Source organism: Rousettus aegyptiacus, unplaced genomic scaffold (genome assembly GCF_014176215.1).
Source record: "Rousettus aegyptiacus isolate mRouAeg1 unplaced genomic scaffold, mRouAeg1.p scaffold_m13_p_8, whole genome shotgun sequence".
In the NCBI taxonomy this organism is placed as follows: Eukaryota; Metazoa; Chordata; class Mammalia; order Chiroptera; family Pteropodidae; genus Rousettus; species Rousettus aegyptiacus.
The window spans coordinates 5,684,161-5,703,938 of NW_023416311.1; the positions used below are offsets into that span (position 1 = coordinate 5,684,161).

Below are 19,778 nucleotides of genomic sequence, written 5' to 3' on the forward strand. Positions count from 1 at the left end.
CCCTTCCGCCTCTTCTCAAGACACAGAATCCAGGAAGAGAGCTGCCCATTGGCCAAGCTCTGGTCGCATTCCTCCCCCAGCTGAAGCGGACTGTGGAAGGCACCCCTGTGGGACCGCTTCCCAGCATGAGAAAGGTTACCCGCAAGGCCTTTCCCCAACCAGAAGCCGACGCGTTGTTAGAAAGAGGGATTGGGTGTAAGGTAGCCAAAAATAACAAACGCCCGGACATGGATTCTGTGTGACAGACACCCACGGCAAGGACACAGCGTGACAACTGCTAGGGCCTGGAAGCTGCGTGACAAATGCCTGGACATTTGCGCATTCAGCCCGCCTAGCAGAATGTCATCCTTCCTGCTTAGTCATCCACTTAAGAAATGTTATAGTCAAGATTTAGGTAGTGATAATGCGCCTTCAGTCATAGACTCCATCTCCTTTTGCTAATTACAAACCATGCAAATAATAGTAAGCCGTAGAGACTGACTCTTGAGTCACCTTGTACAGGGCAGGGTACGGGGAACAGGATAAACTACCCAATTGTTTTTATACAGATGAATCAAGTTATTGTGACCATCCATAAAGAGAAGTGTTGAGAGTCTATAAGTTTGAGAAGAGCCAGCGGAGGCAAGTAGAAACACAAGAGAAAGAGTCCAACTGGAGTTAAAAGACCCGAGTCTGAATCCTCGCACAGCATCTAGCTGTGGGACGTTTGACAAATTATTTAACCTTTTCCCTTAAAGCTCTTGGCGCATTGCTTTGTGCTCAGAAAGTGGTAATTATAATACATGGAGACACGATTGTGATGGTAACTCCTTTATATTGTTACTTAAGTCAAGACAACAAAATATAGATTTGAATCGTTGATTTAGGTTACACATCAGAAAGAACTTCTGCTTGTTAGTCTGCCCAATTTAGAGAGAGGGCAGGGCCCGGGTTGCCAGGGGGAACTAGCCAGGGCTCGCTGGGAGGGCCCATCAAACCAGGATCTATGTGGACCAGCCCACGCCCAGCCTGGCTTCTCCCACTTCATCTCCTGCCTGCTTTTCCCCTCATCGCTGGCTGTGTTCTATACCAGTGGTCCCCAACCTTTCGGGCACTAGGGACTGGTGCTCCTATGAGAGGCCGATGCCTGATGATCTGAGGTGGTGAGGCTAGAAGCTTTGCTCTCTCGCCCGCCGCTCATCTCCTGCTGTGCGGCCCGGTTCCTAACAGGCCATGGACCAGTACCGTCCGTGGCCTGGGGGGTGGGGATCCCGTCTCTACACTTCAGCTGCTTTGGCCTCCTTTCTGATTCCCCAACTCACCAAGCTGGTTTCCTCCTCAAGTCCTATAGTCTCACTGCTCCTTCTGTCTGGCACGCTGTGCTCCCTGAACCTCACGTGGCTGGCAACTTCTCATCATTCAAGTCCCAACTGAGACATCGTCTCCTCCCCTGAGATATTCCTGCTTGAAGTTGGATCCCCTCCACCCCCGCACTCTGTAACATCACACTGATTTACAATTGACCATCGGTGATGGCAGATTCCGTATTTGCCAATTCGCCTACCTGCTCGAATTTATTCGTAACCCCCAAATCCATACTCACAGAGCCTTGGCGGTCGTTCGCAGACATGCACAGAGCGGCAAAAATTCCAGTCACTTGAGATGCACTTTCCCCGCTGAGCTGGAGCAAGGCCAGGGTCTGCCTTCTTGCTTCTGCTCTCGTAGTGTAAGCTTGTGTCCTTTTCAGGAGGCGATGAAAACAGAAAGAGTCACGGATACAGAGAATATCCTGGTGGTCGCTAGAGGGGAGGGGAGAGGGGGGCAGGTAAAAAGGGTGGAGGGGAATGAGAGGTACACGTTTCTAGTTATAAAATAAATAAGCCACGGGGAACGGAGTGTACGGTATAGGGAATACAGTCAATAATATTGCGATAACCTTGTAAGGTGTCAGATGGGTCCCAGACTAATCAGGGTGAGCACTTTGTAAGTGATATAAATGTCTAACCGCTATGTTGTACACCTGAAACTAATATAATGTCATCCGTCAACTGTACTTTAAGGACACGAAAAGAGAGCTAGGAGAGTCCGTTGACTAGACGGCCACGCTGGGAAGTGTGAGTAGTCGAGGGCAGAAGAGATGAAGCGAGGTCGGGAAGGTGCGGGCAGAGAGAGAATCCAGGCCTGCACAGTGTGGGACTTCTCCGGAAGCACCCTCGTTGATGTGGCTTACGTAGGCTGGATGGTCCCTTTCATGGGTGGACTTCTGAGTCCCCAACACATCCAGGATGTGGTCTGAAGGTAGCCAGGGCAAGAGTCACTTCAGTAGCATCCTTCAAGTGGCGTGCTTTGATGAGCCAGATGCTATCTATGCTTGGAGTTTTGCTTGCATATCTCCTTTAGTTCACACAACTACTCTGTGGGGGTTGGGATTATCTCCTCAACCAAGTGGAATAACGGGATCGCAGAGCTACCAAGCGGCAGAGCTGAAATTCAAACCCAGGCCAGTCCGAGCCCTAAGCCGGACTCTTTCACCGCCAGAGCCTCAAGCTTCACAACCAGAGCCTCAAGCTTCCGGCTTCATTTTTTTGCCACCAGCCCTCACCATCTGTACCATTATTTGCTTCATGCTTTTTCTTTAAACTGACACCCTTTTCCCACCAAATTTATTTTCAAAGGGAAATTTTGTTACTGAAGTAAATGGGAAATGAATATCCCTTACCATAAAAAGAAGATAGTTTTGAAAATATATACAAAAGAAACAAAATACTATCACACTGTGGCCAGATCCTGTGACCTTTGGAGGCCTAATCTCTCTCTTCATTTGAAATGGAAGTTAGCAGGTTTCGGATGTATGTCAAAGACAGAGTAGAGTTTATCTGAGACCAGCTTCTAGGCGAATCAAAGAGTAATTGAAGAGAGAATAGTTGTCTCTTTACCATACATCTTTGCCACACACGATCTTCTCATACTCCTCCTAAAACCAATTCGTGTGCCACTCTAGGCTTTGGGAAACAGCCGCAGACCTCTGTGGCCTGAGCTTCCGATCCGAACAGCATTAGGAGGCAAAGCTTATGTTACCAAAAGTTGTAGAGGGAATTTAAGGAGCTAGGAATGCAACTCTTTGAGCTGACATTTGATCCAGTTCCCGAAAACAGGCCGAGGGAGCAGCAGCCCCAATCAGAACTCTGCTGCTGCGTTTGCTTTCCAAGGATGCGTCAAGGTCATGACGTCTGGCTTTGAGCATGGTGGGAAGGGTCATTGGAGGAAATCAGCGTTCATACTGAGGGCGCCTCAGGGATACTGGTGACTGTGGAGTGGCGCACAGTTCAAAATAGGTGGAAAAAGCCAATTCAGAAGATCATGACACAATGTCCTTCTCCCGCTCTGAGTCTTCCTCTGGAAAACAAGCCGATCATTCAATGTGCACACAGGGAGTGAAGACATTCCCAAATGAACAAAAGCAGAGAAGAGAGGCGTCCAGCTGGAGAAGCTATAGGATTCCTTATGGAGCCTCAAGTTACCCAGCCTGATCGTGAGAAGAGATATCGGAGGATAACGTGTGCTTGTTGTAATACGCATGAGACAGCCTGTCTCAAGTAAGATGTTGTGTCGATCTACTTCTTTCTCTCTCTCTTCGACTCTTCACCCTTAGTCATTTTACAATAAACAGATATCAAGGGATCTCTCTCAATGCTTCATTAAAACTCAATTTTTTAGCAAACAATACTTGTCACTCACCATATGCCAGTCGCTGTGCTAGGCACGGGGCAACCATAGTGAACTACTGGACAATGAGGTAGTCTGTGCGAGGGCTTCATGCAAGGGGAGAGAGATGCTGGTCGAACAAATAAATGAACATAAAACACAGTATAATAGTTAAGACCAATGAGCTTTGGATTAAACAGACTGCCTGAGTTTTGGTTCCTGCTCTTCTTCTAGTTGTATAAGCTATTATACTTCTGTGTGGCTCAGTTTCCGCATCTGTACAATGGGGGAATCAATAGTACTTGTTTCACAGGGTTATTTGCAAGACTTAAAGGGATTAATGCAGGTAGAGCACTTAGCACAAAGCCCAAGATACCATAAGAAGAGCTCCATAACTTAAAACTCCTCTGACTAATATTTCAATCAACAGACCAAGTGGAAGACGAGGTAGCATAAAGGAGGGAATACCTTTCTAGGCAACTATGGGGGCTTCCTGGAAGAGGCGATGATTTCTAGGCTGAGCTTTAGAGGATGATGTCGTATATAAGCATGTATAACTTCCCAGCTCCCAGTTTCTCAATAGTGTTCTCCAGTGTCGGTTAATAAGAGACTCTCTAGGGGAATGAATGAATAATGCAGATGCCTGGGCGCCCATCCCAGAGGACCTGGCTCAGCAGGCCTGGTGTGATGCCCAGGATTCTGCTTTTTCAGATAAGCATCCTAAGGCATACAGTTGCCAGTGTTTTGCCTGTCAGTCACACTTTGGGCACCTTTGGGGTTCCAGCTCTCCTTTGAACTATACTTGTCTAGATCTCTAATGTAGATTATAGCCAAGTCCATGAGTGAGTAGCTTCGAAATTGGCTTTGACGATCTATTGAGAACCATCCCCATATCGGCTCTCACTCTGAGACCATTTTTCCTTCAGCATTGGAAGCTCTTGCTGTTTCTTTAGTCCTATACTTGACTTATATTAAGGGACCATGATGTCCACCCCCCCCACCCCCAAATTGCATATTTCTCAACCCACACTGTTCACGAGAACTTTCTGGGATGATGGAAATGTTTTACATCTATATTATGGCTACTAGGCACTTGAAATGTGGTTGGAGAGATTGAGGAACCAGTAATTGTATTTAAATTAATTCAGATAGCCACGTGTGGCTTCCCGCATTGGACAGCTGGGTTCTAAACACTGGAGCTGTGCTAAGCACAGACTGCAAAAGGCACAGGGACCGAGGAAGTCTCAGGGACCGGCAGGTGTGTCTTCTCCTGGCTTTGCCCTCTGCAACCTGTGCTTTTTGAAGAGAACAGAGGGCAGAAACTCCCGCATTATTTTTAAGTGGTGCTTCTCTCTCACTCTTGCATGTATCATTAGATTTACCAAATTAAAAACCTATAGTACCACTCCACTGTGGAGATTTTTAAAAGCATCCCTTCATGATGTTTTTATTTTTCTGTGATTTATAAAATTTAAAAAAAAACCCCACAGAATGGGAGAAACATATTAGCAAGTCATATATATGATAAGGAATTATATACATAATATATTAAAAAAAACTCTTATAACTCAACAACAAGAAAAACGACCCAGTTTAAAAATGGGCATAGGACTTGAATAGACATTTCCCCCAAGAAGACGTGCAAATGGACAATGAACACATGAAAAGATGCTCAGCATCATTAATCATTAGAGAAATGCACATCAAAACCACAGTATAAACTGCCTCACACCGTGGTTACTTTCAAATAGAAAAAAAAAACAAAACCCGGAAAACAATAAGAGTTGGTGAGCGTGTAGAGAAAATGGAAACCTTGTGCATTGTCGGTGGGCATGTGAAATGGTGCATTTGCTGTGGAGGATGGTGTGGTGAGTCCTCAAAAATTAAACATAGACTTACCAAATGATTTAGCAGTTTGACTTCTGGGTTCATACGGAAAAGAGGGGAAATCAGGGACTCGGACATTTACACATTCGTGTTCTCAGCAGCCTTATTCACAACGGCCAAACGGTAGAAGCAACCCAAATGTCTGTGGATGCATACGTGGATAAACAAAATGTGGAATATTATTCAGCCTGAGAAAAGAGAAGGAAATTCTGACACGTGCTACAGCATGGACGAACCATGAAGACGCTACGCTCAAGGAAATAGGCCAGTGACAGGAGAGCAAATACTGTATGATTGCGCTTCTGTGAGACACCTGGAGTAGTCAGATCCCACAGAGACAGAGTGGGGAACAGCAGTTGCCAGGGGCTGCGTGGCGGGAGGGATGGCAAATTGTTTAACGGGGACTCAGTTTCAGTTTGAGGACACGGATGCTGAATGCGCTTAGTGCCCCGGAAACCGTGCACTTAAAAAACGACAATTCTTTGTTATGTATATTTTACCACAATAAGAAATGTAAAAAGTCGAAAAAATAAGGCAGGAAGATCTTAAGCCTGCCTCCCTACCGTTTTTTTAGCCATTGCTCCATGAGAAAAAGTCCTGGGAGCTAATCCTAGAGGAACATTTCTCTGTAGATAGCTTCTCCCAGGTGGGGGGAGGAAGTCAGAGGGGGAGGGGTGGTGGGTGGAGGAATCCTAGTTTAAGAATTCCTCCAACTTGATGTGCACATGCTTGCCTTTCCTTGTCTCTGCCCAGCATGGATTTTATTGATTTACTTTCCAGTCAGAGTGCATTACTGAAGGTGAAAATCCTTGGAAACGACACAGCTTAGCGTAGTTATTGTTGGCACTGTTGATAACCTGCTCCCTACATAAATAATATATGCAAATCTTGAAGTGTGGCTAACAAGTACAGTGTAATCATCTTATAAATACTTTGATGGATCAAATCATTCCTGCAGCAACAATGTCAAGTGACACTATTATTATTTAGCTCTATAGTTAGGCTGAAAAATTCATCTATTTGATGATTATGACTACCTTCATTTGGCTCTATGCCATACTCCGATTTTGCCAGATTTTTTTTCTGAGCCTATCAGTTTGTTAGTGCTTATAGCAACTGTAGGAGTATAATGAAATACCCTACTTCTTACAAAAAAAATATGGACCTTTAACAAGAAAGAAAAAGTTAGCTTGGATGGAAGAAACAGTTGTTTACTCTTCATTAGGCTGAAATAACAGGTAGATAAAGCCGTTGCAAAGTGTCATGACAACCCCCTTCTTTGAGTAAGTACTGCCTTTTTACTCAGTGAGAAAATTTGTTCTATAAAATCATTGACAAACAGAAACTGTGTCATTTGAAACTACCAGTAATAACATCCCACTCTTATCTGGGGAATCTAAGTCGCTTGGATACGGAGAAGCTACCTACCTCCTCCATTTCCACACAGGGCAGAACATCAGATAAGAAGTTTCTAAGCACAACAGCCCATATTGATTGTAACTGTAAGTTTCCAAGGCAACGGGACCCTGGGTGTACTTTGCAGTGTGGACCTGATCTTGACCGCTGCTTTGCTCTGAGCTTATCAACACCCTGTTTCATTTAGATTTAAACTCTACACAAATTCTATAAAAATGCTATTTTTTCCTTTGTTCGGTGAGACACCCTGCGGTTCCTCTGGTGTGTGGTCTCCCTTGCACCAAGTCAAGAATCCTGATTTTATGGGTCTGCAGATTTGTCCCATGTGACCTTCAGCCAATTGGGCTAAGACAATAGAAACCTCAACTGAAAAATTAAATTAGTCAATCAGGGTTCAATGTGTGTGTGTGTGTGTGTGTGTGTGACCACAGGAAAAAACAGTCATTGCAGGAACTCTTTAAATTGTGAAATTCTCCCTGCTCTCCACACATTTAAATCACTAATTTGGATTTACTTGCAGCATTTCATGTCAACATTATTTTTGGAGCAGCAAGGCACAGTGGCGTTAGTGCCGCAGAACCTGTCTTTTTCATAACATACCTTTTGTTACCCGTAGGGGGCCACGGGCAGAGACGGAGCCTAGAAGGATAGCTGAGCCTTCATTCCATCCTGAAGTGGTCCAGGGTCTGGTGAATCAGCTTTGTTTATTTTTGTCAGTTCATTCAGAGGTTATCAGATTCAAGGACTGATTTATAATTATGAAAATCTTAGGACTCTGATATGACAAGAAAAATGTCAGTTGATTTATGTACCTAGAGGAATGTCGTGGCCCAGTAGGCTGGAATCCTGTGTTGGCTTTGATTAACAATTCTTTGCTATATAGGAAAGTGTACACCGGAGTCACATTATTGCAAAAGAGTTGTTTGGTGAGAATCTTTAAACTGTGATTCATTGATTTTATGCATGCATTCATACATTCATGCATTCACCCATCCATCATGCATGTATGTATCTATGCATGCAAGTACCCATGAATCCATGCATCCATCCATACATGAATGTATGTCATTAGACCAAGATAACAATGACCGACATTTTTCGAGCACTCATTATGTGCCAGATACTATTTTAATCATTTTACTATGATATACTCACTTAATGTTTATTAGGGCCCTATGAGATAAGTACTATTGTTCATTCATACAGGTGAGGAAACTGGGCACAGGAATAATAAACAACTTTTACAAGATCACAACTATGAAGTGGCAGAGGCCAGATTTAGCATAGACTCCAGACACATATATTTTTTTCTTTTTTTACCTTTTAGATTTATGGGAAAGTTATGAATATTGTAAGAGATTCCTGGAAACTCTTTACCCAGATTCCTCAAATGTTAACATTTTACTACATTTGCTTTACTATTCTCTACCTATTGCTATATAACTTTCTTCTGAATTGTTTTAGAGTATGTTGATTTATGTACCTAGAGGAATGTCGTGGCCCAGTAGGCTGGAATCCTGTGTTGAACTATTTGCTGGAATCCAGCAAATAGTTCGACATGTGTGTATCTTAAGAACAAGGGCATAGCAAGATCAGAAGATTAATACTGATAGAATAATACTGCCTAATATTTGGGTCTCATTCAATGTCACTAATTGTTCCACAATGTCCTTTATAGCAAAGAAAATACTGGATCATGTTGCATTTGGTTGTCATGTCTCTCTAATCTCTTTTAATCTAGAGTAGTTCTAAAGTCTCGCTACATATTTAATGTCATTAGTTTTCTTAAAAAAATTTTATTTTCAATTACAGTTGATATTCAACATTATTTTATATTAGTTTCAGGTGTACGGCATAGTGATTAGACATTTATATAATTTACAAAGTGATCCTACCGATAAGTCTAGTAACCACCTGCCACCATGCATAGTTATTAAAATATATTGGCTATATTCCCTGTTTGTATTTATCAATCCTTTCATCCCTTTCATCCAGTACCCCAAACCTCCCTCCCATCAGGCAATCACCAGATTGTTCTCTATATTTATAAGTCTGATTCTGTTTTGCTTATCCATCTATTTTGTTCCTTAGATTCCACATACGAGTGGGATCATATGGTATTTGTCTTTCTCTGTCTGACTTATTTCACTTAGCATAATGCGTCATTGGAATTTTTGAAGAATACAGGCAAAACCATCATTCAATATCACAATATATGCTGACATTCTACAATCAAGATAGTTCTGTCATCACAAGGATTTCTCATGTGACTTTTTAGTTTGAAGTTCTTTTTTGCTGCTGTCTTTATACATCCAATGTCTCCAGCACCAATGTTTCCTTCACTGAATTGCTTTTGCAGCTTTATAAAAAGTCAATTAAACATATTTGTATGGGTCTATTTCTGAGTTAGGGGACTCAGAGGATTCTGTCCCATTGATCTGTAGTCTTGATTACTGTAGCTATATAATAAGTCCTGATATTGAGGAGAACAATTCCTCTAACTTTATTCTTCTTTTTAAAAATTGTTTTAGCTATTTTAATTCCATATACAGTATAGAATGATCTTATCTATACCAATAAAAAAATCTTACTTGGATCTTGATAGAATTGACATATATATTATGTTGACTCTTTTAATCCATGAACATGGTATGTCTCACAATTTATTTAGATTTTCTTTGATTTCTCTCATCAGTGTTTTTTAGTTTTCAGAATATAAGTCCTGCACATGCTTTGTTAGATTTACACCTAAGTATTTACTTTTTTTTTTTTAGCTATCGTAAATGGTATCATATTTTAAATTTTAGCGTCTACAAGTTCATTGTTAGCATATTAGAAAAGGCTTTTGAAAAAAATACAAATGTCTTGATTTCCAGGCCCACCTTCCAGAGAATCTTATTCTTTTGTTCTAGGTGGTGGGACCTGACATTGATGTGATTTTAAAGCAGGTGGTTCTGAAGGACAGCCAGGGTCGAGAACCACTGTTTGAATGAGCCTGGAGTCACACGTTTGCTCTTCTCCGTGTCCAGAATCTTCTCACTTTGGCTGCTTTGGCTGCTTCTTATCATTTGAGCCTCAGCTCAAATAGCACCTCCTCAGAGAGGCCTTTCCTGAACACACTATCTAAAGAGGCCTTGTCTCACCCCTAAGAAACTTTCTATCTAATCTCTTTAATTTCTTATAGCACTTTCACTATCTGAAATTATCACTGCTTTATTTCTTGGGATATCTACACTAATTGCTAAGAGCAGGCACCGTTTCTGCCATTTTCACGCCGTATCCTCAGGGTCTGAATTGTGCCTAGCACACAGTGGACACTCATTAATATTGGATGAATAAATAATTATTCTCAGGTGGATGACATTCTCTAATCACTGGTAGTTCTCAAGTCTTTATTAGTAACACATTTACAAACTATCTTTTGAGATTTTTTTTATCTGGTTAATTTCATATGTTATATCTATATTTTTAAAATGTTAAAAGTTGTACAGATTCATTTCATCTTAGCAAAACTAGAAGGCAAAAGTCTTGCACTTAAAAAAATTGTGATAAAATACGTGTAACATAAAATTTACCTACCATCTCAACCAGTTATAAACGCACGGTTCAGTACTGTTAAGTACATTGTTGTCCAACTATTTTTCATCTTGCAAAACTAAAACTGTGAATCCAATAAACAATAACCCCCTCTCTCTGGCAACCACCATTCTGTCTTGTCTCTATGAATGTGACTATTCTGGATGTCTCATATAAATGGAATCATGCAGTATTTGTCTTTTTGTATCTGGCTTATTATTTCACTTAGTATAATGTCCTCCAGGTCCATTGATATTATAGCATGTGTCAGAATGTCCTTTCTTTTTCAGGCTGAATACTATTCCATTGTATGGATCTATGACATTTTGCTTATTTATTCAATGGACATTTGGGTCATTTCCACCATTTGGCTACCGCTATGAACATGGGTGTACAAATTCTATTTGAGTCCCTGCTTTGAATTCTTTTGTATATATACCCAGAAATGAAATTGCTGAATCATATGGTAATTCGTATAGTTTAAATTTTTTAGCAATCGCCATATTGTTTTCCACAGTGGCTACTCCATTTTACATTCCCACCAATAGTACATAAGGGTTCTGATTTCACATTCTCCATACTTGTGTGTGTGTGTTTTTTCTTTTACTAATTGTCATCCTAATGGGTGTGAAGCAGTATCTCATTGCAGTTTTGATTTGCATTTCTCTAACGATTAGTGATGTTGAGCAATTTCTTAAGCGCTTGTTGGCTATTTGCATATGTTCTTTGGAAAAACGTCTCTTCGAGTCCCATAACTTCTTTCTGTGCCAGGGTATCTGGTTCTGTAGCATCTTTTCATAGCTACGTAGCACTCCAATGTGCTACTCAAATGATAAGATGTTCTACACTTGATTAAACTAGTTTCTCATAGTAGGATTTTTTTAAAATTATTATTCTAAACAGCATGATAGTGAATATTCTTGTAACCAAATCTTTGAAGACTTTTTTAATTCTGTAAAATAGTTTCCTGGATGTGACCTTCCGGGTCTAACTATATACACACACACACACACACACACACACACACACACACATGTATATATATGTGCATATATATTTGTGTGTATATATATACATATATATATACACACACACACACATGTATATATATATGTATATATATATATATTTTTTAGAGCTTTTCAAGACACATTGCCTAAGGTCTCTTGAGGCAGGAATATTGCCTTGACTGCTGCCCACAATGTAAACAGAGCTATATTGCATTAACATAGTGTTCAGAAATAGATTTTAAGCCTTTATCCCTTATAAATTATAATTATACCCTGTTTCTTCAGGTTTAAGTTGCCTTCTTCAGATTAGCTCGGCTGGCGGGTGCTAATCCTTGTGCCTGTTACTAAACACAACTAACATTACTAAGCTGATAACAGCAGCAGCGCAGGTTTGCCTTTCATTTTCAGCCAGGCGATTAGAGTCTGTTTATAATCGCTTGGTGCAAAGACGGGTTGATTTCCAACTAGCGAACCAGACAAATAGCATTCGTTTGAAATTTTTGTTTTTGTACAATAAACTTCGTGTTTCCATAATCCAATCTCTAATTAAATATAAAATCGGAGAATGATAATTTGCCTGATATTTTCCGATGCTTCCTGGATAAATATTAGCGCCCTTCCTATTTAATGGTTGTTTCTGAAGGCGCATTCGCTTTTTGTCCCTGCTTGCCCATAGTCCTTCAGCCTTGAAGTAGGAGACGTAGCAGTGACACAGAAGCCTTGTAACACCTGTATGGATCTGAGCAATGACGTTCAAATGACAATGGCGTTGTCACAGTGCATTAGCCCTCACTTTTCTTATGTCTACGTGACATTCTACGTTATTCTGTTGCATCACCCATTGTGAATGGATGGTCCAATTCTCAGAAGATAGCACAATAAACTGTGCATAATAAAAGCCCTAGACTCAGAGAGATTTCATTCCTCCATGGACCAGCCGTTTGACCAGGACGGGTAATTGAATCTCTCTGTGCATCGGGTTCTTATATAAAGAAGCGTAATAACAAGAATCGCTTCCTTTTAAATAAGCGATTCCTTTTCAATAATGCTTAGCGTGTGCCAGGAATATAAGACCAGTTCCTCAGTAAATATTAGCTATTATTATTGTTGCCATTATTACATCAATGTTGTCATGGCTTTTGGGAATCTTTCTGTAGAACATTCGAGAGGGAAGCTGTATAACAAGAACTATATTCATAGTGATGATATTTGTTTCAGGTCTGTTATTGCTATTTTGGGTTTTAGCCTCCCCAGGGCAGGGACAATTTGACTTGTTTTGAATATACTCAGGGCTCTCAATTCCTGTAAGGAACGTACCTTAGTGACTCACAGTCTTTTTTGTTTGTTTGTTTGTTTTAAAATTTTTTTTTTGATTTTCAATCACAGTTGACATACTATATTATATTAGTTGCAAGTGTATAACATAGTGACTAGACATTTATACCACTCAACTCACAGTCTTTATGTGGGTTAAGTAGAACAGCTGAACAGTTGGCACTGAGTTTATCCTCTGGTGCATTCACAGAGTCGGTACTCAATAAATACCTGTTGAATATCGTCCCGGGCCATCACCATTTTATGGATTCCTCTTTCGTCCTCTCTGTTCTTTGGCAGCCCCCCCCCCCACCATACTTTCTGGAGCAAAGGCCATAGGTCATCATGTTTGTACTAGTTTACTCCACCTACTTGCCAGGGATGACTAAGACACCTGGCTCAGAAACGGCCATTCTCAGAGGGAAGAACCTTCCTTGCCTCTGCTAGCTTCTGGCGATAGCCGGCCGCTCTCTCAGCGTTCCTTGGCTTGGGGAAGTGTCACTCCATCTCTGCCTCTGTCTTCCACAGGGCCTTCTCCCTTTGTGACGGGGTCCAAATTTCCCTCTTCTTCTCAGGATACCAGCATTGGATTAGGGCCCGCCCTAACAATCTCCTTAACCTGATTACCTCTGTGAAGACCCTGTTTCCAATAAGGTCACATCACGTGTCTTGGGGAGCAGGCTTCAACATAACTCATTCTAGGGCAATACAGTGCAGCCCTAATGAGGAGGTACATGCTGCTATTTGGGGTCAAGTGCTCTGTAGGGGGGACCATTGACAGACACCAAGGAGAGAGGGCTCCAGTCCCGAGCTGATTCTGAGGAAGTGCAGTCTGAGTACAGGACGTCACAACGTCCTTCGGTGGGAAGGAACTGAGTATGTCTGAGGAACAGCCACGAGGACAGTGTGCCCAGAACAGAATTCAAGAAGGAGCTGAGTTCCAATAAATCATGGGGCAAAGAGACGCAGATGGTGGGGCTCAGGTCTCTTCCAGTGATGTGCGCTCTTCCGCATACCCTGTTTTTGCCACGGGACCTTGCTGGCCCAGGACTAGCGAAGCACACAATTGTTAAAGAGAAGCTAGAACTCTAGATTTTTACAACGTGCAGTCTCCCGCTTTTTAAATGCTAATAATAAATTCATGTTAAAACAAAATTCATTCGAGGCTGTCAGTTTGCAGGATGGACTGGAAGAGGGGAGGGAGTCAGCAAAAGCGTCCCAGGGAGGGTTTTGGTTGGTGGTGACTAGGAATAAAAAACAAAGGACAAGTCAGAACCGTGGAATGAGGTGGCTCTCTTCCTCCATCTGTTATGCCCCGACTCGTATCTCCGCGGACCACCAAGAAGCCGACACCGATGCAAGAGCAAGAGGGAGTTTATTTCAGACTCGAGTCCGGGCCGTAGTCTGCACACCGACGCAGCAGTGAGTAGGAGGCGGTCCCGAACACGGGGCTCCAGGGGGATTTGAAGGGAAAAACCGTAAGCATGGGGAGCGATGTCTTGGCGTTACAGGATTGGTACAACGAGCTCGTCGCTTAGCAGGATTGGCTGGGTGATGGCGCCAAGGAACAAAGCGGGGAATTTGGAGAGTTACTTTCCATAGTTGCTCTGATTGGCTGAGTCTAGGGTGGGGTGATCGTCTTGCTATCTGCGGCTTTTTGGGGAACTGGCCTGTGCTTCAGATGGAGTCTTATACCTAAGATGGAGTCACTTTGGTTGTTCACATCCTCTTATATGAGTGGCCTTTTCTGTTTTCCTTTCTCTCTTGGGAGTCTGGTATCATCTTTTCAAGTATCCCTACTGACCAGCTTTGTGATCATGGTTACGTCATCCAGACTGTCTGTACCTCGGTTTCCTCATCTGTGAAATGGGGCAAGTCCCTTAACTTCTCTGGGCCTGGGTGTCTGCCCTGAAAAATGAACTACCATGGCATGGGGTAAGTTGTGAGGATTAAGGGAGATTCAGCGTCTGACTTACAATAGGTGGTTCGGATCCTGCAGCCTCCTGCTCTTCTCGTCCCCAACCCTCACCCCAGCCAAAGTGTGGGGGATTCATTACTATGCATCAGCATCCCTGAATCAGCCCCTGAATGGAGGGCAGCTGTCCCCTAGCTCTGCCCGCTGGGAAGCATCTAGGTACAACCATGGGGACCTGGCACCCTTGAGCAGAAACTGGTGGAGGAATTTCTTAGTAGTTTCCTTCTGCTTGCCTTGTTTTCCTAGAGAACTGGTGGCGGTCCCAGCAGCTCTGCCTAGCAGACGGACAAATAACCAACCATTCCTGGGGGCAGGGTAGGGGTGATTGAAAAATGGATGTCTAGTTACTCCTATCGTTCTGCCTGGGTGACTCCTGGGCTGTGATTATGGCTGTGTGTGTGGTGTGTGTTCTGTCACTGAGCGGGAGGAGGAACTTGAGGCCCAGCCACAAAAATCAGAGGAAGCTGGCCTAAATGATGTCCAATCAACAGGTATCCTTGGCTCTGATGCCTCCGAAAGCTTGATCACTTTGAAGGTTAATTGTATGTGTCGAACTCAGAGGACACAGGGTGCCCAGATATTTGATCAAACCTTATTATTCCGAGTGTATCTGTGAGGGTGTTTCTGGATGAGATTAACAGTTGAATGGGTAGACTCAGTGATTGGATTGCCTTCCCCAATGTTGGCGGGCTTCGATCCAATCCACTGGAGAGATACGTAGAAAAAGAAGCAGGGTGAGTTGAGGATGTTAATGCCCAGCCTCTTCCTTCCAATGTGCTACTCTCCTGCCAGTGTCTTGCACTGGCCAAACGCAACTATGAACCAGAGGGCAAGGATCAACTGCCGTTGACGGAGTCATACCCATTAGCCTCCTGGGGCAGAAAGCAGGGCGGAGGAGGAAGAGGATAGGCATGGATGGGCCAATGGAAAACATTCGGCAGAGGAAACAGCTCTAAATGTCCCCTGCGACAGCAACAGACATAACTTCCCGACAGGCCAAAGGATAGAGCAGCCCTGCTGAGGGAAGAGAGTGGCGTTTATAGATAATCTGGTGGGATCAGACATCAGCTGGGAGATGGGGCTACACGACCATTGAAGTCTTTATTGAGGACTTTAAGAGAGTGAATGATTCTGTGAAAGCTACTGCCACTAGGCGCCACCGTGCTTTATCCTTAGATGGGACAGCAACAATAATAATAGCAACAACGATAACCATAACTGCTAAGGTATAATTAACATGTAATAGGTTCATGGTATGTGAGGCACTGTGCTAAGCCATTTGCATGTTTACCTTATTTGTTCCTCATAACAACTCTGTGAGGTAGTTACTTTTACTGATTCTATTTTATTGATGAGTAAACTGAGGCTTAGAAAGAGGTTCGGTAACTTGCTGGAGGTCACACAGCTAGTAACTGTCAGAACTGGGATTTGAACCCAGGTCTCTCTGAAAGGGCAAAGTATAGCCTGAATGCCAGGAAACAGTTGTCGCTTTGCAATGAGAATGAGGAGACCGTTTGGAGTTCCTCTGAAAAGAGTAGAACCCCTAGGAATAGGTATTTCCGAGAGTGGGCCCCCGAGTGTGCTGGGGCCTCTCTCCCGCATGCGGGTGCATGGGCTTCACTGGCTGTTAGAGCAGACAAAGTCCACAGTTTCAGTTCTTCCTGTCAATTCACTGGAGCTCAGTCAGCTTTTCGGTCTCTGGTGAGTCATCCGTCAGCTAAGTACACAGACAGAGTTCCCTTTACAGCCGGGGAAAGGGGAGCTGTAAAAAATGCAGTTGGGGTTCCGCCTGGAGCCAGATTCTCATGGAGGAGAGGACGCTGGTGACGGCCAACGTGGGTCAGTCTTCGTCTTTGCCGATTTCTATGCCTGTATTTTGCCGATTGGTGTATCCTGGCACACTGACTGGAAATGATGCCCTCCAGGGGCCTCCATCATAGACGAGCAAACTCATCATGCCTGTGGCCCGTGGTAGAGCTGGGCTCTTGTTTTCTCAGAGAGGAAGATACTGGCGTCAGGGCCGCATGGCTCACACTGGGGGAGCATACTTTACAATATGCAGCTATAAAATGGGGGTCGTAATAGAACCTATTGCATAAGGCTGTAATGAAGGCTAAACAGTACCATGTAGGAAGCACATAGCACAGTGCTTGGTACGTAGTAGTCACTTAATAAGTGTTTGTTGAATGAAAATGCCTCATGATGTAATTTTGGAAGCGGCACTATTTTGCCCACTCTGTATGAAATTCTTTTTTATTATTTGTTTTTGTTTTTAATGGAAGTGATGCCTTATTTATTTATTTATTTATTATTTATTTATTTTTTAGACGAGGCAACCCTTGGTTGACCTCACAGACTGCAAGGAATTTTTCAGCTTGCAATCTCTTATTTTTTAATTTTTTATGCCTATAGCACCTGGTCTTCTTAGGTGGACTCCCATCCAAGTAGTAACCAGGCCCGACCCTGCTTAGCTTTTGAGATCAGATAGGATCGGGCTTGTTCAGGGTAGCATGGCTGTAGACTGTATAACATTCTTGATTGATGAAACCAAATGCTTTCTCTACATAAATTGCAACAGTCATATGATTTACCCCCTTTAGCCTGCCAATGTGATAAGTTATAATGATAGATTTTCTTAGGTTGAGCCATCCTTGCATTCTTAAGAGAAATCCTACTTGATTTTGGTATATTATTTTCCTAACACTGTTGGATTTGGTTGGTTATTCCTATGTAGGATATTTCCCCCAGCCCACTCCCCCCCCCCCAGATTTACTGAAGTATTGACAATTAGAAATTGTATATATTTAAGATGTACAACTTAATGATTTGCTATACATATACACTATGAAATAATCACTCAATCAAGCTAATAACATATCTGTTGCCTCACATATTTACCTCCTTCTCCAACTTCTCCTCCTCCTTCTTCCTTCTTCATCTCCTTCTCCTTCTCCTTCTCTGTGGTGAGGATGCTTAAGATGTACCCTGTTAGCAAATGTCAAGTATACAATACAGTATTGTTTTAATTGTCACAGTGTTGTGCACTAGATCTTCAGAACTTATTCATCTGGCATAACCGAAACTTGATTGCCCTTGCCAGACATCTCTCTATTTCTCCCTCCCCTTAGCCTTTGCCACTACCGTTCTACTCTCTGCTTCTATAAGTTTGACTATTTTAGAGTCTACATATAAGTGAAATCATCCAGTATTTGTCTTTCTGCTTCTGGCTTATTTTGCTTAGCATAATGTCCTCTAGGTTTTTCACATTGTTGCAAATAGCAGGATTTCCTTCTTTTTAAAGGCTGAAAAATATTCCATTGTGTAGATATATACCACACTTTCTGAATCTAGAAGAAATAGACAGCCTAAACAGACCAATAATAAATAGACAGATTGGATCAGTAATTATAAACCTCCCAGGACCAGATGGCTCTGTGGGTGAATTCTGCCAAATAGTCAAAGAAAAACTACTATCAATGCTTCATAAACTATTCTGAAATAATAAAAGAAGAAATACCTCCCAAACTCATTTTATGAAGCCAGCATCACCTTGACACCCAAACCAAAGACACTACCTGAAAAGAAAACTACAGACCAATATCCCTGAAGAACATAGAGGCAAAAATCCCCAATAAAATTCTAGCATGCTGAATCCAACAGCACAATAAAAGAATTACATACCATAACCAAGTGGGATTTGTCCCCAGGCGGCAAGGATATTTCAATATCTGTAGGATTTTGATATCTATATTCACAAGTGAAATGGGCCTGTAATTTTCTGGTATCAATTTTCTCTGGTTTGGGAATCAGAATTATACCAGTCTCATGTTATCTGGGCAGTTTCCTCTCTCTCCCTGTCTCAATTTTTTTCTCTGGTAGAATCCACTTATAGAGCCATCTGGACATGGAATTTGGGGGTCGGGGTGGAGGTCTTGGTGACTCTTCAGTTTATTTTGGCCCTCTGTTCCTTTTTTATACGTAGTCCTGGGAATTCATCTCTTTTTCAAGCTATCCATTATAATGATTGAATAAGGGTTTATCTAATCCAGACACGTGTGTGTAACTCAGATGCCAACCGGAGACCTTCCTGGCACAATGGAGCAAGGCGAAATATGAAATTGTCTTGGAAACACCTTCTATCTGACACCCCAAGGCCGATAGAAGTGCAAAGCCCTCCCCTTGATTTCCACTTCTTCCCAGGATGTTTGCATGTACCTCCCATGCCTTTTGGGTTCTGGTTTGTTTATGTGCTGTCTTTTTTCAACGTCGTGTCAAACCCATTGTGAATCCAACTTCTTCAGTTTCCACAGCAGTCAACCAAGTGCTTACCTTCGGGGAAATCTTAGAGAGTTCATAAGTGTCTACCATTCACTAGCTTTCCATCTCCTCTTCCCCTCCTATCTCTGTCCCTCATTCTCTCCCTCCAGGATTCCCCCTGGGAGCCCAGCTTCTTCTCTTTCTCTTTTCCTGAGCAGCTTCCTTTTCCTTTGAAGCCCTTGGTGCCATATGATTCTAAGGCCTGAGAAAGAAGAGGAACCTCACTTCCTAAGCCAAGCACATATCTAGTTACCTTTACCAACAAAGACAATTCTCACCCTCGAAGGAATTTTAATTTTGTTGTTAAAGTCATATAATTTTCTCCACCTTATTTTATATGCCCATCTATTAGGTGCTGTCTGTCCAATCTCTATCCAATATTTGGACTATTGGGACTTTATTAAGATGAGAAAAGGATAAGTGGAGAATGACTGAACCCATACTCTGGGGTGAAAACGCTGTAACTTTAATGTCTTCAATAGAAAGGCACTCAGTGAATGATGAATTCCATACCAGCGGTCCCCAACCTTTTTGGCACCAGGGACCGGTGCTCCTATGAGAACCTAATGCCTGATGATCTGAGGTGGAGCTGAGGCAGG

At 42.5% G+C, this 19,778-nt stretch overlaps 1 long non-coding RNA gene and 1 pseudogene across 1 annotated transcript in view; one reads left to right on the forward strand and one right to left on the reverse strand.

The window, feature by feature from the left end:
- Window positions 1-19,778, forward strand: part of LOC118606928 — a 75,480-nt gene that overhangs the window by 46,804 nt on the left and 8,898 nt on the right. The gene's annotated exons all lie outside the window — the stretch shown is intronic.
- Window positions 17,266-17,384, reverse strand: LOC118607443 (annotated as a pseudogene).